General features: G+C 38.8%; 1 protein-coding gene and 1 non-coding gene across 2 annotated transcripts in view; both read left to right on the top strand.

Annotated features, from left to right (window-relative positions):
* The window catches only part of LOC138242792 (zinc finger protein 271-like), a 781,993-nt gene that overhangs the window by 127,416 nt on the left and 637,024 nt on the right, over positions 1-17,553 (top strand). The window lies entirely within an intron of this gene.
* Positions 14,923-15,010, top strand: trnay-gua (transfer RNA tyrosine (anticodon GUA)). Its single transcript is given in 2 exon segments — positions 14,923-14,959; positions 14,975-15,010. It is a non-coding gene; the product is annotated as a tRNA-Tyr (tRNA).

Below are 17,553 nucleotides of genomic sequence, written 5' to 3'. Positions count from 1 at the left end.
GTACTTCAGGATTTTGATAGTCTGTTACATTGTCTTTCACACGGCGGTGTCAGAACTGTGAGACATTTTCATAATCGGGGGGAAGGCTGTAGCAATAAGCAGAAAGTGCAATCACCTTTTCCCAGTGTAAGTCCGTGTTGTGGTGAGTTTTTAAAATTGGTTTGCGATTTTCTGAAATATATTCCATACAAAAATATAATTTGGACAGTCGCTATTTGGATATTCCCTTTCAGTGAAGATGTCTACAGTATTCCAGCCGGATTAGTACTGATTGAAGAGAGCCATCTACAGGCGAAAAGTGACATAACATCACAGCAGCACCATTTAAGGTGGAACGAAAAACACGCATAAGAAGCTGGTGAATAAGAAGCTACTGTAACTTCAGCCTCGTAGCAGACCCTGGTAGGCACGCTCAAAATAATCGTCTTTCCCAGTACTTCAGAGTCATATTTAGATCGCTTTACTGTAATTTTATTTGATTGATGGGAGATGTGAAGCCATCGAGCCTGTACTGCGCTTTCACATTGAAATTGAAGCCATTTCTCCTGCTTTCTCTCAGTGTCCGGGCTGCAATTGCGTGTAAAGGAGGCGACTTGAAAATGAAACGTGTAATCACCTTACAGAGGGTCTTCACGACGGGGTGCGTCAGCTAGTTCTCCATTATTGTCAGTTTACTGGACTTCTGAAGAAACCTATCTACAACGAAGATACAAACTGCACAGTTCAAGGCACATGAAGAGAAATCTGTTTGCTGATTGACTCAAAAAATGTCGATACAAATAATCTGCCAGGCTGATTTACTTGTCCGACCACCTCCCTGCGTCCCCCTTTGCTGTTAGCACAATTCTTTCAGTTTCTTTTCTTGTATTTTCCTTGCTATTTTAGTGTTCCCCATGTATAGATGGATCCACAACCGAAACCGTTTTCACCCTGTGTTTCTGCACACCTTGCACAGCTCCAGTGGTGCAATTGGTCAGCACGCGGTACTTATACAACAGTGCACAGCGGAGTTATACCGAGGTTGTGAGTTTAAGCCTCACCTAGTGTCTTTAGCTACTGAAAGCAACTGTTAAGTTTAGATACTATCAGGTATCTGATGAAGATAAATTAACATCAAACGAAGAAGTAAAGGTTTACTTCGAGTCACAATCAAATTAGGCTCCGCAGCTGAAACATTGTGTTTCCTTCTCTTTTCAGCATGGAATAAACCTTGACTTTTTCCTTTGAAGCCCATGCATGCTGACGCAGCTCCCTACTTAAATTACCATCAGCTGTGTATCTCCAGCTGACCTGTACACAAATATATGAGAGAGGTCTACTGAGACGAGAGGAGCACTGAAGACTTGAAAAAGCTCTCGCATTAGACTCTGTGTTTTTGTTGTTCCCCAGATTTGTTTTTAATGTTCTTTTTCTTTTGAAATTGTTGCGTTTGTTTTTTTTTCGTAGTTGTTAGACAACTACCGGGATTTACCTAGGTTCCTGGAAGACTTCTTGTTTTGTGTTTGTTGTATTTTCGGGTTACAACAATTGTTTTTTTCTATTGATAGGACCCCACGCATTACTATGGGAGTAGTTAACATTAGTTCTTACATTGTACAGTACCTGAAATTACCACATAAACTACTACTCTGTTTCCATTTTTTTGACAGGCACAAGTGAAGTTTGTTTTTCCTTGCTGCTGATTGGTAGCTACAATGGGTCAATTGCAATAAACTTATATTCAATAAACTCCGCTGAAATTTGTCAGCAACTCTGTACTAAACCTGTTCTCAATTGCAACAAACCTAAAATAACAGCTGCTGCCCGTTAGATGTTACTGCATTAGGAGTCTAGCTTAAACCACCTCTTCATAGGTTTTAAGCAACTCAGTAGCGGACTAAGCAGAACAATTGATCACATCAGAACTGTCTTGTAATGGAAATAATGTACTCATTAAGTAACAAGGTTATGCACCACTTGCTTGAAAATTATTATTATATTTAACGACAAAAATTTGCAGACACCACAAATATTTATATATATAAATATTAACACGTATTTATTAATAAAAGTGTTATTTATTAATAATTAACTTCCATGTATATCTTTATTAGTAGCTGTATTACAAGTAATGCATAAGTCTTTATTATAGTTAGTTTTCAGTTATCCTGGGGAGGGAAGAGAATGGAAATTAAGGAAATAAAAATTTAAAGGGCTTTTAAGTCTTCAATGTGTTCTGTCATAGCTGTGTGTTGTCATATCTGGGTGTTAATTTAGTATATTTGTTGTATTATTTATTGTGATTTGACACTAAACTTGTTTTTCTCAGGAGAAAGCAGTAATATTTTTTTTTTAGTTTTTTGAGGGTACAGAAAATTGTATTGTACGGCCAAATGTAAGGTTACATTAAGAAACCCTTATTGTTACCTTTTGCAACGTTGTTTATTTAAGACGGTTCTTCAGAATAGTGTCCCTTACGTATCTGTGACTGTGGTCCCACAATAACGGTGCTGAAATAGCCGGAATGTGTGGGAAGAAGATGGAGATGGAACAGGAGGCTTATTCAGTCGATAGAAAGGTTGTGTAGGACTGAACACACTACGGTTATGGTATTGGGTTTAAGAGCATTACAATCCTACAGTCTCCTGATCCATAATCAGATGCGTTATCCAGTGTACCACTGGCCCTTGTACCGCATTCCTCAAGTGCACCACTATGAGCTTGCGCCGCTACAATAATACATCGCCCCAGTCCAAATTTTCTCAATTAGGTGTACGTTTTCTATGTGTATTTAGTTAAACAGTCTTTCATTTTGTCTGTTTTAAAAATTGCATCTCTTTAAAACAGACAAACGAGTTTATGTGTCGCGCTGAAATTCACACATGAGGGAATTCAAACGAAAGAAATCACAGAAAAGATATCGCGCTTAAAAAGAAATCCAGAGTGGAGATGCTGGTGATAGAAAACGATGCATGAGATGCTTTACCTCTGAACTAAACTCGGCTCTTTAATTGTGTTAGGAAGAGTGAATAGCCAACAGTGTACATTTTAAAAATCAAAGCAAGACAATGAGACACGAAGAGAATTCGGAACACGAGCCTCTCCTTCATTGTTTAATGAGCTTTTAATGAACGCCTAAGTGAAAGACAAATTCGCTATTTTCACTTTGTGATTAAAAAACACTTTTATCACGTTAAGCACTCCTGATGGTGTCGAATAGTTCTCTTTTCTACCCTCATCATTTGAGGATCCCCAGCTAAAATATCTTTTTAAACTACAACAAAATTGCAATATTTTGAATACTATTTAAGTTTACATAGTCACATTCCCGTGATATTGACTTAGGCGCTCAATTATTAACTTCTTGTAGTTTGACTTGTGCCAAAAGTTTGAAATCTCTGCAACTATCAGGATGCTTAAGGACATCCAAAGAAACCCCATCACATTTAGGGGAGACGGTGTTGAGGTCGGATTAATTTGAAATGCGTCTCTGGGGACTTTTGATTTACCAACGTTATGTTTAACTGAAGGATACGCTGACTGACTGTGCCATAGAAACTAACGCACATCACCTTTCTTCTACATTCACAGGTTTTTGGCTAAAGACAAAAAAATCTTTTTCGTTTCCTTGCCAGCTGGCAGTAATTCCTCTGCACTGACAAAACAGATGAGTATTTTATCTTTTGCAATTTGTATGGATTTTTTTTAAAAACAAGTTGCTCCAAAAATTAAATGAACACTTCCATTAAATTTAATGTAGAAGCATGTTGCTGTCCATAATGATAAACTGTGTGGCAAGACAGGCACCACTGGGACTCAACCCCAGGATCTCCTGTTTACTAAGCAGGCGCTTTAACCAACTAAGCCACAGCATTCTCGCATCCTAGTGTTAATCCTGCATCAGCAGGGTCAGCTTGTCGGCACGCCCGTCTCCATTTGGTGGTTTGAGCTGACGTTGCCATGACGTTGCCATTAAATGCGACCGAGAATACTCCAACCAGAGAACTAAGCCATGGCATTGGCATCAGATATCCCTTTTACAGCCACTTGGACACATCTCAATTGCTCTGAGACACCTGCATTCAGTGTGCGCTGAGCCTGCTCGCTGAGCAAGTGACGAGAAATGGCTTATGTCAAAGGAGTTCAATATGCTTTTTATGTTCAATGGGCTGTCCACTACAGCTAACACTGAAGCGCAGCACAGGCTCTGTGGTTTGACATCTCGCAAGGTAAATGTTGAAATTGTAGGTGGAAGAGGAAAATTACCCTTGAGTATGGGGAAAGAGGCCAACTCATGTCCGGAGGGGGATAAAGTGTGTATGGAGGTGGCCTAGTGGTTAAAGCACTCTTCTCTTAGTACATGATACTCTACACAAGTAGGTTTGAACCCCATCCTCCTCGAGGAAGGGCTTTGACACATTTTGACCTTTTTAAACTTGGTGTGCTTTCGTTTCGTTTCTTCGCTCCTGTACTACAGCAATAATATTTCTATAGGTGTATGATCATGGTAGGCTGACAGCAGGAACATGTGGCCCACAAACAGTGACAATATCAGAGGTGTCTGCAGTGTGTTGGTTTGTGAGCAATGATAAAATAACTTGACATGGAAGCAGGTGTGCCTGCATTAATACAGCTCCATTGAGAGGAAAAAGTAACACAAGAACCAACTTAAATTCAACAGCACGTTTCTGCAGCTGAAAACGGAACCTACTCCACGTGATGATTGAGCTCACAACCTTGGTATGACTCCACTACAAAAGCACCACAACCTGACCAATTGCGCTACTGGAGCAGCACAGCACAGTAGCACATTTTCCTCAGTGCACTCAAACAGTGCTTCTTCCCTAGCCTACCAGCTTCAAGACTTTTTTAAATCGATCAAAGATTAATTGGAAAAGGTTTGTCGATGGGTCAGGTGGGAATCACACCCGGATTCACTGCTTGCAAGGCAGCTATGTTCATCATTATACCCAGGACTGGCGCCAGGGGAATGATCTGTAGGGGGGGGTCTGAAATCCTGAGGGGGGCAGTGATATTTTGGTTTAAACGGAGCCGTTGCAACCATCCAAGTGAATTCTCGTAAGCATGCCACTGATTAGTATTTCATGTTAGAAGATAACGACAAGCAATCTGGTATTTAGTGATAAAGAACAGTTCCACGTTCATCAGAACTCACGTGATTATTTTTGCCTGGAGCATCAACCATATGTGTTCATTTTTTCAACAACATCAACGGTAACGAGGATCTGAATCATTAAGAAATCATTGTAAAACCAACAGAAAGTACAAACTTCTATAACTACAGTCCTAGTTATATAACGATTGTAAGTATAAGGATAAACTACTGCAAGCCATTGGTCCACCTGAGCAAATAAGGTCATAATAATGTTGACACCCCAAAACATAGACACTATGTAACGTGCTGTTCCTGGATGGATAGCCCCCTGCACATCAAACAGTCTGATGTAGTAACTGTGAATTCGGGGTTAGTATAGTTATCTGACCATTGACAAAGTACAACTATTTTTTACGGCTCAAGTTCAGTAAGTGAAAGTGTTCAAAAACTTTTTATCCAAACCTTTTATCCAAAACTGAGGGGGGTGGAACTGTTCAGTTGAGGGGGCGATTTTGACATGCCAGTAATATTTTCACAAAATGTCCAAGAGTTATGAAAACACTTACTTTATGTATAAAGTACATTGTGTACACACTGTAAGTTCACAACGCGAGAAATACTGCTCAATATGGGATCCTGTCCAGGAATATCAGGGCTGTAAGGGGGTCAGATCTATAGATGTAGTAAACACATTAGTGGAGACAGTGTGTCTGTTCTCTGTATGAGAGCCGGACAGGAAGAATAATCTGTGGTCTGGGAAGAAGAGACCCTCGTTGGAAGAGCGACGCTTCTCACAGGAGAGAATGAAAAAAAAATCTTTTTCAGGGACGCTGATTTTTCTCCTTGGGGGAATTAAAAGCACTTACGGGGAGTGACCTTGTGGTGCAACGGTAGTGCATCTGATACCACATCAGAAGGTTGTGTGTTCAAATCATGTCGAGATTGGCTGATGTATGTTCAGGTTCAGCTGGTGCCGAACCCGGAAATTATACCATGCAGTTTGGTTTTATCTGTACACCACATAGATAATCTAAATGAAATAACAGAGCAGTACAGAACACGCATTCAGGAAATTACACAGCAAGTCATTTTGAACACGACAAGAGAAAGGGCACACTACACATCCGTGAAACATCACGTCCGACTTTAGAGACAGTTACATCACAGAATGGAAGTTTCAGGCCCCTTTTTCATTACAGGTTCAAACTAACCTGAAAGTTACAGAGTTTTAGGTCACTTTTGTATTAAAAAGTGTCTGAAGCCTGTAAATATAATTTGCCCTTTTTTAAATTGTGGATGAAATCCAATCCCATGTACCAAGACCTTACAGTATATTCATGTTAATTAAAATGCTATTGGACATTAGCTGGTGCTTTTTGTAACGATTTGCTATTTCATGCTGGAAAGAAGGAAACCTGACCAACGTTTGCTTTCAGGTGCGGTTCATTCACATAATGGACATCTATTTCTGAGTAGCCTGATTTAAAAACACACGAACCCGGTAGAAGTCGAACCTACAATCTCATGATGCAAAATCAGACGCGTTATCCATTAAACCACTGGCCAATCATGTAACTGAATTGCACCATGGTAAGTTCAGCGCTGCAACTAGTAATACACCATCCCATCTAAAATTTCTAAGTGAGAAACGTGTTTTCTACATTTTTATCAGTTTTAAAATATCATCTCTTTAATACAGACAAAGGGTTTGTGTGTCACTTTGAAATTCTGATTGATTTAGAATTCAAAGAAAAAGATGTTTTCTTGAACAACGCAGTGAAATTATGACATCTTTCACTCTACTTCTCTCTTGTAGTAAAGCAGACCTTGCAGTGTGAGCATTTACTCCAGTAAATTAGGTCATGTATCATGTTAAATCACTTCTTCAAAACAAAACATTTCCTGGTGCAGGTTTTCTCCATGAAAAAAAATACATTTTTCCCTTACATGATTTCTCGTTTTTTTTTTCCATCAGAGTACAGAAAGAAGAAAAAAGGGAAAAGCAGTGTCGCAAAAAAACTCCATCGCCCTTGGGAGATGTCAAGCTCATCGGATATGAAAAGTGCCCAATAAAAGCAATTTCTCTTCATTTATCTTAGCTTCAGGGCTGCTATTGTGTGTAGAGGAGGCAACTTGCTCAGCCAGCAGACTCAGCGCTTACTGAATACAGGTATGTTTTGAGTGTCATGCTGATCGTCTTATAAATGCAAAAGAAACTTTTAAAGCTGATAAAGTAATTTGCATGTGGCTACAACATCCCTGGAAGAGAGATTTTATCAGTTGCACATAATCGATATTTTTTACTTTTTGTTCAGCACTGGAAATCTATTTTTTTAAGTTTTCTTAAGAAGATCTCATGAAGTATTGCCAGGACCTACCTTTAGCACTCAATAGCGATATTAATGGAGTAGAAATGTAAGATAAATTGATGATCTGAGCTAAAATAGTCCTTACGCGCCTCCTGTAACAGTGTTCGTATTCATAGCAAGTAATATTCTTTTTCAACCCCAAACGTTGCTATTGCATTAAGCTTTGTGTGACCATTGGAGGTTTCGGTAGCTTCTGGAGAGCGCACTTTTCCAAACTGGAACCTATAAGAACATTATTCAAGGTACACCATGTCCAAGAATCGTTCATCGGGACTAGGATTAATATCAATGGAAAGTACTTCAAGATTTAACTGAAATATTAAAAGAGTAGGAAAGCATTTAAAATAGAAAAAATCAGTTCAGATGATATTTAATTTTTGAGAAATGGGCACATACTGTACATCAGCTCAGTGAGCAGTGCGAGGTGCTCTCCTGGAGATGATGATAAATTAGTTAAAATCATGTGATAGAAACAGCCAGCACAAATGGCTGTGTTTGTGATTATGTCACTTCTCTACTATAGCAGCGTTGATAAAAGACCCTCTGAAAGCAGTAAAGCACTGCACAACTGAATTCGTTGCTATTTGGAGAAATCCACAAACTCGTGTTTTTCATGTGCTTTAAAAGACAGCCATACTCACCGACAAAATAACGACACTGCAGCTGATTTTTTCCGAAGCACAGTTGACCTTTCTGAGCCAAATGATGAAGCTCACCCAGTGAATACTATAGCAGAAGGTGGAGGAAAGTGCAACTTTGTAACTACTGCAACCACAGGGACAACTGCAAGAAGCAGAATCAACTTCCCATCGAATGGTGTTGTTGTCTGAGGTACGCAATGTGAACGTGTGCAGAGAATCCCACAATCTCTTCAAAACTTGGACAAAGTATTTCTGATGGAGTGCTGTGCACAAAGATTGAATAAGCTTTGCTCCTGCCGATGATTCTGCGTGAAAAAGCACAGCATTCAAGTTTCACAGAAAAATGCACCATGCCTACAAAACCAATTTAAAAAACAATTGCGGCACACTACGATTCACACTGACTCAAAAGTGATCACGGCAGATGTTGTTCCCTGCATAATGCTGAAGGGACCAAAGAGCATTGCTGTTGGGAACACAAAATGAGGCTTTTTTATGCCTTGATGTTAAGCTGACAAAGACTATCTTGAAACACCTAGTTCAGTCTCTCGACAGACTGTCAAGCAAAGCTTTTACCCATTGAACTCGCAATAGAAGGAAGGTCTTAACCCACCAACACTTAGCAGCGGCAAGATTCAAACCTAACCCAGCGAAGAAAATGGAGCACAAACCCAGCACTTAGACCACCCAGCCACACTCCCAACACCTTACTCTTTTGGAGAACGTCGGGTGGGTTCAGCTCTTGTTGTGCGATGCTTGGAAATGACTGCACCTTCGTTTTCCGAGATGTTTCCTATCACTTCTTTGTCAGCTCTGAATATAGTGCTTCTTTGGAGCAGGCTTCAGACCTTTTATTTTATTTATAAAGGAGGGCGCATTCAGAAACGTGTAATTCCTGTTTTAGAAATACTTTGGGCGGTGTGTTTTATATAACGCACAAACAGTATTCTGATTGTATACTGTAGACCTGTGTAGCAATCATACTGGACGTGACTGGGATTCTGAAATGTTTCTTGAAAAGGTATTCAGGGCTGCTTGAATCTATAATAAAAAAGTGACCCGAAACTTCCTACCTTCCAATCACTGATGTAGCTCTCCCTAAACCTGTATGTGATGTTTTGCAGATGTGCAATGTGCCTTTACTCCTGTATTAAAACTGACCTCTGTTGTTGGGCGGAGTTGAAGGAGAACTAACTGCACAGAAAAAGTATGTAACAATAAAATGTTTCTACACTTCAAAATGTCCCTTTAAATCCCTGCTCACACACGTCGGTGTGGGGAGCGGGCAGGTAGAGAGCTTTTACAGATGCTCATGATGTTTCTCATGGGGTGTTACCTGCAGTAGCATCTCTCTCCACGCCTTTGGAAAGAAAAGAGTGGCTCCAGTGCAAGGTATGGTCAGAACAGCTGGTCTGATTGTCTTAGAAAACAAGAAATTAAAATCAACAGGGAAATTGAACAATACAGAAATCAGTGCAGTATACAATAGGAAGCAATCAAACAAAATGCTCAGCAAAAATCGTAGTTGAGTAAATTGGTGGAAAAAAAATATTTGTAAGCAAAGGAGAGCCCGCGCTGCGCGTGAAACACATCAATCGTTCAGCATTTCTGAAACATTTCATTGAATTGACAAAGAAGAGCCTTTAATGAACTATTCTTTACCCCTCTGTTCCTACTGTATTTAATACCACCATCTATTGTCTCCTCTAACTGTGTATTCTCATCCTGCTTATCTTGTGTATTTTTTAACTTTATTGGTTTCATTCTGTAAAGCGCTTTGGAAAGCCACCTTTAAAGGCACTATATAATGTAAAGATTATTATCATTATGATTAATAATAATGAACAGTGCATTTAACACTGAGCACATGCGGTCCTTCTTTGCAAAGGATTGCAAAGGTTGGGAATTAGCCTTTCACTCGTGTTGTTGAAGATCGTATCCTGGCTTTGTTGCAGGAAATGTCTGGATGCCATCACCGGATCAAGGAGAGGATCAGGGTTTTGGGAAGTCTTTTTGATGCCTGACACTGTGTGTTGTAACGGGTGTCATTCTGGACCTAATCAACAGAGAACACTGTTGAAATCGCTGAACTGCCTAGCGGACACTTTGTCGCCTTCTTCTGAACTGTATTTAATGCGATTCTCTGAAAACGTGGCACGTTATATCTGCTACCTTTATGGAGGGCACACTCATAAGAATCATAGATTCGATCACAAGCATCTAAAAATGAGCATGAGAAAATGACATCACGCTATAAGGCTGAATGGCACAAATTCTCCTGTTACTTCTGCAGCAAATGTGTGTTTTTTGCTTCTTAACACTGAGATAGTTGGAGATATTTGGCAGCAGTGGGATTCCAACTCACACCCCCAAAGAGACTAGAGCTTTAATCCAGCTCTAAATTAAAAACTGGGTGACTTGTAAGGGCTGGTAGGAAAGGGAAAGGTATAAATGCTTCTTTTTTGGACAAAGTCTTTATCTTTACTAAAAGAAGGAAAGAAATATTTGATTATTATTTTTTCACCAGTTGTTTTGATCAAATTATTGTAACGCAGTGCCATATTAAGGTATAATATGTACATGAACGTCATGTCTGAGTCGATGATGGCAGCTGAGTATCACTGGAGGACAGTTCATCATGAGTGGGTAAGCCTGCATAATGAGGGAGAAGAGATCGGCCTCTCTGATGCAGTGTCCAGTGACACTAACCTTCTGTCCTACTGTTCTCTACTTATGTAGAGGGTGAATGTTTATTTAGGTGAATGTTAGGTTTCATTCTTGTAAAATATTTCCGAGCACTTTTTTTGTTGCTGAAAATTAATCTTGTGCATTTGAATTAATTCCGATATTGTCACCTAATTCTATACATTGTTTCATCAGACTAGAACATTTAGAGGAGCTCAATTGCATTTATGAATTGCATAGTGATATTATTTCTTTCCGTTTAAATACTTCAGTCAAAAATGTAGAGAAGGTGCTCCTGTTTTCACCATTATAAGAACTGTGATGCACCAGTAATATTTACTCTCACAAAAGTATTGTAATTGTATTGTTCTGTTCTGTAACAATCTTGAGTAACACAAACCTTCTGTTTTACTGCACTACACTTCTCCAGAGGCCAGTTCAGCACACAAGGATCCTCAGTCAAACAAACACTGCAATTGCTTGATAAACGCCATTTCTCATCCTTTCTCTTAGTGTCGGTGCTACTATTGTATGCAAAGGAGGCGACTTGACAATGAAATCTTAAAGAGAGTCTTCATGAAGGTGTGCGTCGGCAAGCTGGGCAATTGACTGGGCTTGTGAAGAAACCAATCTCATTCAACAACCATACAAATTGCACAGCTTAAGGCACATGAAGCGAAATCTGTGAGCTGATTGACACAAAACAATGTCACTTCACATTATTTGCAAAGTTGTTTTGCTTGTCTGACCACCTCTTCCTACTTCACAGTGAGCACATATATTTCAGTTTCTTTTCCCCATGTGGAGATGTATCCACTGCCAAAACTGCTGTCTGATTATTTAAATTATCTGTAAAACTGTTACATGACTTCATCTAATTGTAAATTTATAAGACGGTCTATGAGACATTTGTTAGAGTAGCTGAATCCCAGGGCTCGTATGGAATCACACACAGACGGGTCTTCTGTGTGATCTGAGTCCCACTGCCCAGAGCTACAGACTGGTCAAATGGTCACTATTGTAGACACGACCATCGGACCATCGGCTACAAATAATCAATATACTGATCATAGTGTCACTACTGGTGTTTATTACATAAATACTATATATAAATAATAAGATAATTCCACACTCATATGTGTTATAAAACATTTATAAACATTTTGGGAGGCTGACATACAGTAAAGAAAGTAATACTGAAGGGCTGGAAGTCCTGGAAAGCGTTAATAGAACCTTCTTGCTTTCAACCTGGAACAGAGCCCACAACTGCCAGATCAGTGACCCCTGAGCCCAGTTCACAGAGAGGAGAACCAGGAGGTCTTTTATGTCTCTAAGAGGGCTGGGAGGAAGGATAAAAGGGGGAAATGTGACATGAGTCCAGGCTGTTCTGTCTGATATTGTTCATGTAGCAGCACTGATTGTCTGAATATCTTCTAGTTCTGGATTGTGAGGATAGAGAGCAGTACGGAGTTGAGATCCTGTCTGAGTGTGAGTCTGAGCTGTGAATCTGACTGAGAAGAGAATAATGATTTTTTATTCTGCCTGAGAATTTTTCCTGAGAATTTTTCTTCTTTTCCAAGTGGTGTTACATCCCCTTCAGATACTCTACACAGACTGCCAGAGAGAAGAGGAGCGAGAGATGGACAGATAAGAGCACACACAGCAAGAGACACATACGTCTTGATTTACTTTGAAGCAAGTGTTCATTTCTTTTCTGGAACAATTTGTTTCTGAACTTCAAGAAATTCATACAACTTCTGAAAGATAAAATACAAATCTTGCTTCTCAGGACAGAAGAAATGCTTACAAAAAATGCCAGTGATTTTTCTCCTTTTAACGAAAAGTGGAGAAAAACAACAGCAGTGCAACTCCGTCGGCTTGATTTAGCTTAATACAAGTATTCACTTCCTTTTCTGTAGATTACAGCCTGCGAAAGATGAAATGAACTTCTTGGTTACTCCTGGTCAGTGCAGAAGAAATACTGCCAGCTGGCAAGAAAATGACAGTATTTTATTTTCTTTTACTACAAACATGTGAGTTGTGAAAAGCAATGGGAATGTGTCCCTGTGCAGCTGTTAAACAAAGGGCTGGTGGGTCAAACGTACTCAGGGATGTGCTTCAGATTGTGATGATGTAAACAAAATCTCCGCTAAAAATCGAAGGGATTTCTTCGCAAACCCTCTTGAATGTGGCAGGAAATCTTCGTGTTTTACTCGTGTGCAACTACAACAAGTAAACAAATAAGTACCTAAGTCAATGTCCAAGAAAACCATCTTCACGTGTGGAATTTTTCTTTAACTGGCTGTTGGGAGAATTCATTTATACACCCGTTGTATCCTTAGCAAAAATATTTTAAAATTAGAACACAGATTTGTTGGAGAACTTGACAATCCTTGACAATCATTATTAAATGAGCATTATACAAATGTGCGTTGATATTTTTAATATGTACCTTAATTGTAATATATATACATAATTGCTTTGATATGGATGTTCATTTGAAGGAATTGAGGAAACTATGAAGGATCGCAGAACAACCAAAGATACATTTGGGCATCTGCTATTGGTAAAGATGAAAGAGTACCTTAAGTGTGAAGCTTTCATACACACGAGAGAAAAAAAAACAGTTTTAATGCACTTCATTAAACTGATGGTATGCTTATCAATCGTGCATAAAGTGTACATAGCAGAGGATGGTTTCAATACATCAACCTCTGGGTTATGGGCCCAGCACGCTTCCGCTGCGCCACTCTGCTGACAGCTGTTATAATGTGATTCAACACAACTGCTCTATCTTTGCTTTCTAAAAGTGCGCCCGAGATGAAAAGTCTAAACGGTAAACGCAGACGTCACTTTGAGCACTTGGTCTTTTATAGCACAAATCATCACCCGCTGCTCTACATGGGCGTGTCTTCAATATCGTTGAGAACCAAACCTTCTGCTTTCCGAGGCAACTGATTCTTTCGTCGTTAATTCCCAAATCTTCAATGAGAATCAGTGAAACGAAAATCAAACACATGTACACACTCGCGTCCTAACCTGAAAGAAAAATCTACACCCACTTTATAATACTGAAAATGATTCAGGAAGTACAGCAAAGTTCTAAAACCAGCGAATGCATCTGCATACAGTACATAAAATGTCAATTTTTCAAAAGTAAAATCTTCAGCTTTGAAAGATTACCATCCATATATTTTCGTTTTTCTCTTTTTTTTACATAACACGCTTTCGAGAAACAAACTGTCTTTTAATTAAGGTTTCATTAGAAAATGTGTATCTTGGTTTGCCAAGTTAAAATCGGCACATCCCAGTGCGCAAAAGATGTAGAATATACGACTATTGAACGCATACCACACGAGTAACTGTGCTCCGTAACTGGTCTAGAATGAAATTGATTATATGTTTATTATACATAAATGGTTGTAGTTTATTATACGGATAAATTTAGAAGACTACTATACATATATAGTTAAAGGTCTATTATACATCAAAGAAAGATTTTTATAGGTGTAGAAACTAGTAAATAAAGCCAATGATTTATTTTAGAAATTTATTCTTAAAATATACAACTATTCACACCTGAAAAATATGTAGTTCAAATTATACATTATATACAATATTGTAATCAACAAATGTCTAACCATCATAAAAAACACAACTAGTAAACTTCAGTTACAAATTCTAGTAACATGGCAATATATATATATAGTAATGACAAACACAAACTAATTACATGAACACGCTAATATTTAACTCAAAACCACATTTCGAAACTTCTTTATTTCCACGAAAATATTATTAATGTAGCACAAACGCTACTTTCTAATAAAGACAGAAAGAAACTATTTGTTTTGTGTCTCATGGTGATCCTCCTCTCGATACTAATGAAATGTTTAATATGATCCCTCGAGAAAAAAAAGGAGTCAATTTCCGCCTGGAATGATTGATGGCCCATCAAACATTTTGTAATATCCCTGGAAGTTTATACAGTAGAATCCTGGTTCGTGGCTTAAATTCAAGGTAAACAAGACTAAGGAAACGAGTTGGAAACTTGATGTCGAAGTGGGATTTAAATCACCCGGAACATTTCACTACATTGGGCAGTATGTGCTAGGGAGCATTGCTTGACGTCCCTTCGATAGCTCAGTTGGTAGAGCGGAGGACTGTAGTGGAGTCAGTAGGGAATCCTAAGGTCGCTGGTTCGATTCCGGCTCGAAGGAAGGTGCTTTTTGTGTACTTTAATCAAAGAGTTAAAAAAGCGAATCTGTTTCATTCAGACATTTATCAAAAGTTCAATAAACGACGAAGTAGAGGTTCCTGTTCCGAATTCAGCCCACGTCTGATTGTCTTGTTTTGGCCAAGATCCGATCTTTGAATTAAGGGACTACTCTGTCTGCTTTGTAATTCAAAAATACATACAAATGTCAAGTTTTTTGTAGATATAAAGGTGTTCTCTGTTTTCAAAGAATAGGTACTTAATTGGCATAATGATTTGGTATTGGTTTTGTATCGTTGTATTATGAAGTTTGTGCTTTCTGTGTTTTTATTGTATTGTGAACTTATTTTTTAAACAAATGCTTACAAAGGCAAACACGGCACACATCTGTTTATACCAGTGGTGAATTGTACATTTGTACAAGCTACTGTGCACTTCTGGGAGTATAACAGGTTCGATATAAAGTGGCAAAAATATAAAAGGGGAATATACCCCAGACTGCGTGTAAGCTCTCGTTGTGACTGTTGTTTTATTTTTAGATAAAAATGGCGTACTGTGCACGAAATGTTGCAGAAACACAATTTGATATTTTAATAATTATTATTTTAATAATTTGATCAAATTGAGGCCCAGGATCCAAATCTTCAGTTCTGATTTTTTTAAGTGATATCTTTCCTTCCTGTCGTGGAAGTCACACGATGTGAGCAATTGTTTTTTTTACGTTGCGATCCAAAGATCCTCAGGCGCACTGTAACCAAACCAGGATGGATTCTGCTCGGAGCCGGACTGAGCTCATTCTCACTCCCTGTGCTAAAAACAGAATTAGCTCTTCCCCGAACATCGTCTACAGCTGCTGGATGGTGCTCTGCGTCTTACTGCTCCGGCAATTACTTTGACGAAAGACAGATCACTTGTGCGCTTTTAACCTTCTCGCAGCTACAGCTATAGCCCTGAAAAAAGCATTAGCTTTATCAGTTTTTACATTAATCTATTTTGAATCAAAGTTTGATATTTTTTTATTTTTTATTGCATTTTACATTACAATAATAATTATTATTATTATTATTACGCACACTTATATAGCGCTGTTCTGGATACTCCACTCAATGCGCTTTACAGGTAATGGGGACTCCCCTCCACCACCACCATTCTCCTGAATGATCACAGAGAGTCAGGACCTCGGTTTTACGTCTCAGCCGAAGGACGGCACCTGTTTACAGTTTAGTGTCCCCTTCATTGTACTGGGGTATTAGGACCCGCATGGACCGCAGGGTGTGCGTCAAGCGACAGAAACCAGACGTGTGTCGGGCTCGGCTGCGAGCAGGACAATGACATCACAGGGACAAAGTAGAGGAAATCAAAAGGGTTCTATAAAAGACTTATGTAAGCTGTTGGTTTGCAGTCTGGACTCTAAATCCTCCGATCCGATTTTAAATCTCTCTAATACCTGAGCTGCGGCTTCTTCCGAGTATTTATTCGTATACTTATTATGTGTAAGTGTATAGATGAAACCTTTCATATATTGTTCAGTTTAAATCAAAATGCTTTACTAATACAAGAGAGAAGTATAGTATGAAGGATGTGACAAATCTATGATTTCTTGGAACAAAACGGTTTTTATTTGCATTCGAAATGAAGCGGAATTTTAGCGGGACACACAAACCCTTTGTCCTTTTTAGAGTTTTTAGAGTGAACAGACATAAATGTAGAAAACGTGTTTTTTAGCACTACAATAGCAGGGTCAGTGGCATAATGAATAACGCGTCAGGCCTCGCGTCAGAAAATTATAAGTTGGACTGCCGTCTGGCTTGCTGCGTTTATACCACTTACGTTGTTTTATATAAATGAACTCCACCTGAAAGCTATAGAAAACACTTTGGGTAAGTTGTCTGCAGCCTCATGCGAATTTCGACAACTTACCCAAAACACTGTACTGTCTGGAGATCAGCTCCAGCTCTGAACTCAATTGCAATGAAAAACCATGCGTAACAAAACTGGAGAACAGCTGAACTTGTGTTCAGTTCGGTGATGAGGGATCAGAACTGTCCTTGTTGTAATTAGCACGAACTGCACAGGCTCTGAATCAGACCATGTCAATTAGTCTGATTAATGTAGGACACGTTAATGTAGAATTATTAAAAGGTTTATTAGTTAGTTAGTTCAAGTTTACCCACCTGAACTAATGTAGAATTATTACTTGGTCTGTCTCTTGTTTGTATATAAATGAATGACTCTGACAACTTAATGTTAGTTTTTAATTTAGTTTTACGATGTAGGTCAGGCGTTGACATATGCACGAGTATATGAAATGTCTCACTCCTGATTCAACTCATGTTCTATAGGAGATTGGCGATTCCTCCTGTTTCTCATACAACCATATCAGAACAGAAGCCGTTTCACCCAACTCTGATTCAAGATCGACTTGCATCTTTATCCCTTTTTTGTTCGTGATCATTATTTTCTTTAGTTATGATCAATATTGAACTTTTTCTAAATGAAATGACAATAATCAAACATGCAGGCAGATTTTTGAAAAGTATTCGGAAT

This window comes from Lepisosteus oculatus, chromosome 14, assembly GCF_040954835.1.
Source record: "Lepisosteus oculatus isolate fLepOcu1 chromosome 14, fLepOcu1.hap2, whole genome shotgun sequence".
NCBI classification, from domain to species: domain Eukaryota; kingdom Metazoa; phylum Chordata; class Actinopteri; order Semionotiformes; family Lepisosteidae; genus Lepisosteus; species Lepisosteus oculatus.
This window is presented reverse-complemented; position numbering and strand designations above follow the sequence as displayed.